Source organism: Populus euphratica, unplaced genomic scaffold (genome assembly GCF_000495115.2).
Source record: "Populus euphratica unplaced genomic scaffold, PopEup_1.0 scaffold414.1, whole genome shotgun sequence".
Classification (NCBI taxonomy): Eukaryota; Viridiplantae; Streptophyta; class Magnoliopsida; order Malpighiales; family Salicaceae; genus Populus; species Populus euphratica.
Window position 1 is genome coordinate 171131 of NW_011500038.1, and position 7744 is coordinate 178874.

The following is a 7744-nucleotide window of genomic DNA, read 5'->3' on the forward strand; positions in this document are numbered from 1 at the left end:
TATGAGGAAGTGATAAAACCTAGAGAAAATAAAATACTCTCATTACACTTTTTTCACTTAAATAAAACTATTATTAGTTAATGTCTATTTAATTGATTTAGAAGGTTGTTTTATTTATTGATGTTGAAAATAATTTTTTAAAAATAAAAATTAATTGATGCTGTAATTCCAAATACTATCTAGATTGGATTCCGCCCGCCAACAACTTCGTCTTAGCTGTTGATTTTTATTTAAGATTAATTATAGCCTATTGCTAATTAATAATGTTTTTTTTCTAAGTTGGTAGAATTAAAGGTGTGTCTACGTGCGTGCATGCCTATTTTTTTTAATATTTGTAATTAATTTATTTTGTGTTTTCATCTATGATAGTGGGAGATGTAACGGGGACTTTGAATGTTCAACGACAAGAATGCCTTGGAATATTATAGTTTTATAAAACATTGGATATATATATTATGTTAATACTTGACACTACAACAACACCTCATGCATTGGCACGTGAATGATTCCTTTTTCAAATAAGATAGGAAGTGGGAAAAATCTTATTTTACTTCGAAATTAAATTTCAAATTTATTTTATGAGAAGAGAGATAGAACAAAAAAGAGAAAAATAAGTGATAAAAAAGTAAAAATTATCTTCATAAAATCATCTTCGATGGGTTTCAACGTAACTTTCTCTTTTTCGTGTTTATTTTTCATGAACTGAGCATCAATAATTACTTCCGGATTAATATAAGAGTTTTGCAGTCACAAAAACTCGATATTCCAAAGTAAAATGACCATAGTGGGTTGTTCCTGGTTTGAATACGAAGAGAGAACATAAATATTATGATTATAATTATAATTTTATAAATAAAACTAAAAGAACATGGTGATTCCTTGTAGCATGGCATATAATTCAAGATCCATATAGTGTTCATGATGGATTGCACTATGGAATCTATAGTGTTCATGACTTCTTCTTCTTCTTCTTCCTTGTTTAGGTCCCTCTCCTATTTTTTCATGGCTTGGTCCTCCCTAGTCAAAATTTAATTTCATCCATTTCATCCTTGTAAGACATTGTCACACACTATGAGCTTTGTCAGTAATTGGATCCTTATAATCGTTAGGCATTGAATTCAAGCTGCCACCGTTTTCTTCAGCATTCTCTTGGCTAGAGCTCTGGTGGTTTTGATTTGATGGAGGTGGGCTTGAAATGGGAATTCTTGTATGTTTCAGCTTTCCCCCTCCTCCTCTTTACGCTCTGGGCCCTTCGTCTTGGCATTCCCCGATATCTTCTGACCAGATAAATATAGCTGCCCTTCCCATTCCATTCTAGTCCAGTTTCCAGATACCACTTTTCCCTATGCTTACACGTCTTGCTTTGACACATGAGCTCTTTCCATTTAATGCCTTTGACTTTGGAGACTGGTTTCCTCAACTTTCAACATCCTCTCTGGACTGCCATGGCAACTTGTCCTCAAACAAACCCTAATTTTTCCTCTGTCCGGATTAATTGGTGTCCTTTCAGGTTACAAGCAAATCATTTTTCCCCTTTTGGGTTTTCTTTTCTCTACTTTGTTTGGTCTTGACCTTGTTATCCTCAAGCCTTGCTTTGTCTACCGGTTTGAAACCCAGGTGCAGTTTTCAAGTGAATATCTCTTGCTCTAAACTCTTCTCGACTGTCATCTCTGGTATTTTGATATTATTCTCTCCATTTTTTAGAATAGTTATGAGAAAATCTCATATATTAGAGGGACTTGAGTTTGTTTTTTTTTTCCCTTTATTTCCTGGGCACTTTTTCATATTTATTGCTGTCAATTATTCATACTTATAAAAATTACTTCATTATCCATGTACCTGCATTTTTTTTCCTTTTTATTTTATCACTGGCGTTTATCCACTTCAAGTTCAAATAGGTTGGTCCTCACGTCTTCATTCAATCATCTCTTTAGCTCTGTTATCTTCCATGTTGAGGGATTCCTTGCCAATTAGGGTTATTTGGTGCTGCTCTTGCAGAAGGTGTAAGGGCTTAATTGGTGAAAAGGGGTTTTGCAAGCATTTATGGCCTTTTGGTTGAAAATGTAATCAAGAAAAGATAGCTTAGGAACCGACGCCACCATAGAAAATCTGTAACCATGAAATAGGTAAGCATTGATAAGAATGGACAGGTCGTTGAGAATTTTCATTTCCATGAAGTACCAGTCCTCCCACCGAACCCAAACACTGAAGTCTTATCTTCTTTTGACTTTTTTTTTCAATGCCATACCTGTTTCAGTGTCCATTGTTTGAGTTGTTTCTGCTGATTTTAAATTACCCTTTTGGATTAATTATGAGATTAAATATAATTTGTTGTTTAGCTTTTGAAGTCAACATTAAAGCTTTTAATGCCATACCTGTTTCGGTGTCTGCTGTTATGTTTTCTTGAAATTTCCTCCTCGAATTCTTCTCCTTTGTTGGTCATTGCTTTCTTCTTTTTCTCATCTTTCAATCATTCAAGACTTTTTTATGCTTGATAAATCAGTTTGCACAGGTCCACTACCATGCTTTTTACCCCTTTTTGCTTGAGTGGTATTTGTGTTTTTCCTCTAGGACTATTTTAAAATCAGACATCTTCCTTCTTCCCCCCCCCCCCTCATTTGGGGCAACATCCTCTCAACAACTTGCTTTGCTTAGTAAATGCGTTGTTTACTTGTATTTTTCACCTGATAAATTATTATTTCTTCTGTCAAACTCACTTCTAGTTGTTGCCATGGTTTCTTGTGCTCACCTAGCCTGCATGACCAGCGTGTCATGGGCCTAGTAATGCCCCTACCTCCACAACAGAGAAATAAAAACAATCCATGCAGCCTTAATAAAAGGTTTCATTCTCATTATTTTAAGTTGTTCCATATAGTCTTCAAGCCATTCTTTAAAATAAAACAAACCACACAACCTTACAATCATAGTTGCTTTACTTAAAAATCATGGATATTTTACTACGATCAACCTATTTATTCTTTAAACCATTTAAGGCGCTATCTGTTCTATTATCGCTACACTTCTAATTAGGTTAAGAAAAAAACAACATTTCTCATACTTTATCTGACAAGATTTCTTGATTTTAGTTGTTACAATTCAATTAATCGTTACACCGGGAATGCTGGCAATTAAAGATGATGCAAATGGAGGTAACATACTCGCACACTTTTCGTAGAAGAGGAAAAACTCGTATGTTTAGGGGGGGGAGGTCTTATGCGGTGTGAAGGGATATCAGTACAGGTGGGGAAAACAAAAGATGGAAAACTGTAAAAATCCCTATTGCAGTGTGAAGGGATTTAATACGACAATTAATCATCATAAAATATGAATGTGGATCTCTTATATTTCGAACATTATACATACATTATGGTTTTTCATTGTAAAAATGAATGTCTTCTGCTATTGTAAACCATAAACTTGTCATTTACATATTATTTTTCAATGGAAAATAAAGCCTATGACCTGAAAAACAAAAACAATAAGCATACTGAATTATGCTCCTTTTATCATTATAATGATGTAGAGTTACTTGATTTATGTTATAGCATATTGAATTATGCTCCTCAATGATTCGGCAGTTTTCTCCATCTGAATTATTAAAAGTCAGTAAGAAGAACAATTCCGATCCTACTTGCAGACAACATATGAATCTTAAAGGAACTGACCATGTCCTTGTATAAGATGAAGACTTCCACCTCAGGAGAGCATTTGAATATCTCATGCAAGACCAACCAACGATCATTTCCACTACCTTCAATCTCCAAACGAGTCAAATTCTGAAAATCAGGAAGATTGCCAAAGAAAGGCAGGCAACTTCTTAAGAACTGTGTCTGCTAGCGTCTGTAAAGGGATGTCTATTTGAGGGAGCGTGTGATCAGACCATGGAAAATTTAGGCACAACATTAAAATGACGAAGAAACTTACCTCATAGTAGAATCACACAATTGTAAGTTATTGACAATAGGCATGATCGGTCTCAAAAACTGAATTGCCATGTCAATATAATCATCTACTTGCATGGTGAAGACATGTTCATAAGCGACACGGAGAGCTGCCTCTACTAGTGAGTACAGAGGCTGCAGCATCGTGGGACACCAGTTAGTTTAAGAAGCTCAAGGTTAGGGGTATCAAGAGTAAGGGGGTGTGATTAAGTTTAAACAAAAATATTAAAACAATATTTTTTATTTTTAAATTGTTTTTTATTCAAAAAATATTAAAATAATATTTTTTCATTTTAAAAAATATTTTTAACATTAACATATTAAAACTACCCGTAACATAGTAAAAAGATTAAGTTTAAACAAAACTAATTTTAAACTTTGACAAAAGGTGGTCGCACCGCCCAACCAAACACCACCTCTGGTGTTCTACAACCAGGATCCTTCACGTAATAAGCAATAGATGTAAATGTTATGATCAAGCGTTCAGTGAGCTTGAGCATATACGTAAGGCGTTCCTGGATTCACAATCTTCATGTTCAATTTTCAGTGCTTCAAGGACCGGGGAACCTGCTAATAGTTTCTATATGGAAGCATGATCATCAAGCATCAGGAGGTTTTGAAGATGAAAGACCTTGATACATGGAAAGCGTACACCAACCCCAAAAAGATCAATGTCAATTCGATTACTAGGGTCCAAAACCACTAATTTCTCACAACTAAAAATTCTCCGAGGCAACAGAACATGATCAGACGTATATAGTATAAGCTCTTTAAGATTGTCCTTCATTGCAGCAGAAATCCATTGCTTATACAGGAAAAGGATAGCTTCCATGTACTCTGAGATGAACTTTTGCAATAGAGTTTTCAGGGGAGTTATGAAGATAACAAAACCTATCCATGAAATCCCCAAAGGTGGTCTCTCTTTCTGCTGGTAGTTGCCACCGAATGTGATCATCAAAATTAAAATTGGCAAGTGATGTCCAGAGTTCTCTCCAACTTTTGGACAAAATGCTGGTTCGCCCAGCATCTTTTATAGGAAGAAACGAGAGTACATGACCAAGAATCTCCTTAGGCAATCTACAAAACATATCTTTATTCGCTTTCTTGTAACGTTTTCGTCTATTGTCTTTTGCCATGGTCTTCAAAGGTGAAAGAGAAAATCTTTAAAATCTAAGTAACTTGAAAGAAACCAAGTCATACAACACTTGGAATATTATAAGAGGAAAATCATTAACCAAATTATAATATCACTTGTAAAATAAATTAAAGAAATGAAGTAGAAAACCATTTAGAATTATAAGAAAGATACATATAGTTGAATGGTTAGAAGAAGAAGAAGAAGAAGAAGAGAATTAGGCAAAAAAAAGGTCCAAGGAACGAGGACAAGATTAACCAAGAAGGTATATAATTAAAAAAGCGAAATTAAATACTTACAAGGTTAACAGTGAGGACTTTATTGAGGCAAAGAGATTAATTTTTCTGAGGAAAATCAATGGTGATAGTGCCTCTGATGCTCTGTCCCTTCTTCAATTTACCTCCAAATACTCGTGTCCAAGTGACATGACGCGGGTACAGTATGAAAAACAGATCTAACTCCCCACCAAGACTTTGGACATGGCTTTACAGAAGGTTAGATGGGAAGAAGATGGAGGACATGGAGGTGACTGTGTGACGCAGGGGAACTTGAGAAAGAAGACGGCTAGAACATGAAAGGATAGGCCATTGACTTCAATGTCTTTTATTTCTTTTTGGGAAAGGCCATTTGAATTGGTATTTTGAATTTACCCCAGGGACGTTTAATCCAAACAAACACAGGAACATCAAGGACAAGGTTTTTACTAAGTTCCATATTACACATAACTGCTGCATCAAAAATCCATTCATTTACACGGCACAAATCATAACGCCCACGAAATATAAAGTGGGATTTTAGAATAGACTTCATTCTAATTAGAACATTATTACATATAGGGTAGACTGAAGTTAAGGATCTCAGGCTCTAAAATTACATATTTAAATTGTATTGAAATTTTTAAAAAACTCTCTAGTGTTTTATTAAGTCTAAATAATAATTTTTTTTCTTAAAATAAACTAGATACTCCTATTTATATTAATTTTAAAATCCTTTATGGAAAAAGATCTATAATTCAAACTAAAATTCTCCTGTAAAAAAAAATTCATAATTAAAACTTATCTAGCATGGATTTCTAAATAGTAAAATACTAATTAAATTTAAAGTCCGAATCTAAATAAAAAAATATGTAAAAACAATAAGAAAAAGTTTATCTCGTATAGTAACTTTTGAACCCTATTTGAAAACCTTTCTGATCTTCCATCATCATAAAATTTTAACTCAATATAAAACTAGGTTTTTAGAATTTTTTGTTAAAAATTCAATTGGATTTAACAGTCATTAAAAATTATATTTAATTTACGAAATTACATCTTAAATTCTTCTCAACTATTAATAAATTATCACAATAAATATTATTATGCCAAAAATATTGAAAAAAATTCCCTTCGTTGACCATCTCCCACGTTATGGACTATCATGTGGCCTTATCCACAAATTCTAGCTAATCCATACTCTATTTGAATCACTCAATATTAATTCTCAGCTATTAAATTTTAACAAAAAATTAAAGATAAATTAACACCGAATACTATCTATGGATATATCTTTCTTCGTTTTTTCCCTAGTATCCTCTCAGTATTCAAACAATCTAAATAGTTCCTTGGAAGAAAAGACGAATCCGCAAATTTTGATTTCAAGGGATGGCAGCATAATGCAGTCTTTGACCAGCCAAAGCAAGCCAAAATAGACTAGGAAAGATAACTACTTAAACGTTCGTTCAAACATTTGGGACAAAATTTATGTCATAATATGATAATAAGCACAAATAATTTTCCACCCCTAGTTATATAGAAACTCTGCTGCTACAATTAGATAAACTATGAGAAGGGAAAATAACTGTGATAGAAATATTAATTATAAATGCACAATACCTTACCTTCAAAATGATAAGTGTACTCAGCCCCCCTCCAAGATCTTCCCTTTCAAAGGTTCGAATAGCTCTCTTCTGTGCACTGGCGAATTGGTTATAGACATGAATTTCTTTCCTGTTTCAGTCATGTTCCTTTTTTCTATTTCAGTAGTGCTCCTTGTCCCTCGAGCAGCTTCAGTTGCTCATCCTATGAGAGCATAGTTATAATTAACATGTAAAGATAGCTAATATTACCAAGGGTGTAGATGATAAGGAAAATTATCATAAAATGATTATGAACAAAGATGTAACTGTCCAAACAACTAAAGGAAAGAAAGGGCAACTGCAATTATTCTAGTTTTCGATGCGAAAATTCACGATCAGTATCACAGTAGATGCTATCGTAAGTGTTTTGAACCATAGACTCTCTCATCTGAGAGGGCCATACGTAAGTCTTAAATGTAAGTTCGTTCATCACCCACCCACTAACAGAGTGTGTTCATAGTGAGATCAATTACAACCAAAGAATAAAAAGATCAGTTCACAATATGCACTGCCATAATTCATTCGAGACCAGAGAATAAATACCACTAAAAAAGAAGGTTGACAGTGGATAACTTGTTGAATAAAAATATGAAAGTAGAATGCCTCTGCCTCCTACACAGTGGTAGGTACTGGAGGAGGAGGAGGAGCATTTCAAGGCTATTCCTGTACTTGGAGACGCTACTTGTTCACCGTTTATCCCTTGACAGAGAAGGTCGTGAACATAGTAGCCATTTAGCCACTTTCCATGCACCTTTTCTTCCCTACCCTCACGTT

The 7744-nt window shown here is 34.1% G+C and overlaps 1 long non-coding RNA gene across 2 annotated transcripts; it reads right to left on the reverse strand.

Annotated features, from left to right (window-relative positions):
• Positions 1-3338: 3338 nt before the first annotated feature.
• LOC105107159 (uncharacterized) lies at positions 3339-5729 on the reverse strand. 2 transcript variants are annotated; one of them, XR_838825.1, is made up of 3 exons: positions 5376-5729; positions 3925-4076; positions 3339-3840 (listed from the first exon to the last, which is right to left on the reverse strand). It is a non-coding gene; the product is annotated as an uncharacterized LOC105107159 (long non-coding RNA). The 2 variants fall into 2 exon arrangements; XR_838824.1 differs by having other exon boundaries at positions 3339-3854.
• Between the last annotated feature and the right edge of the window lie 2015 nt (positions 5730-7744).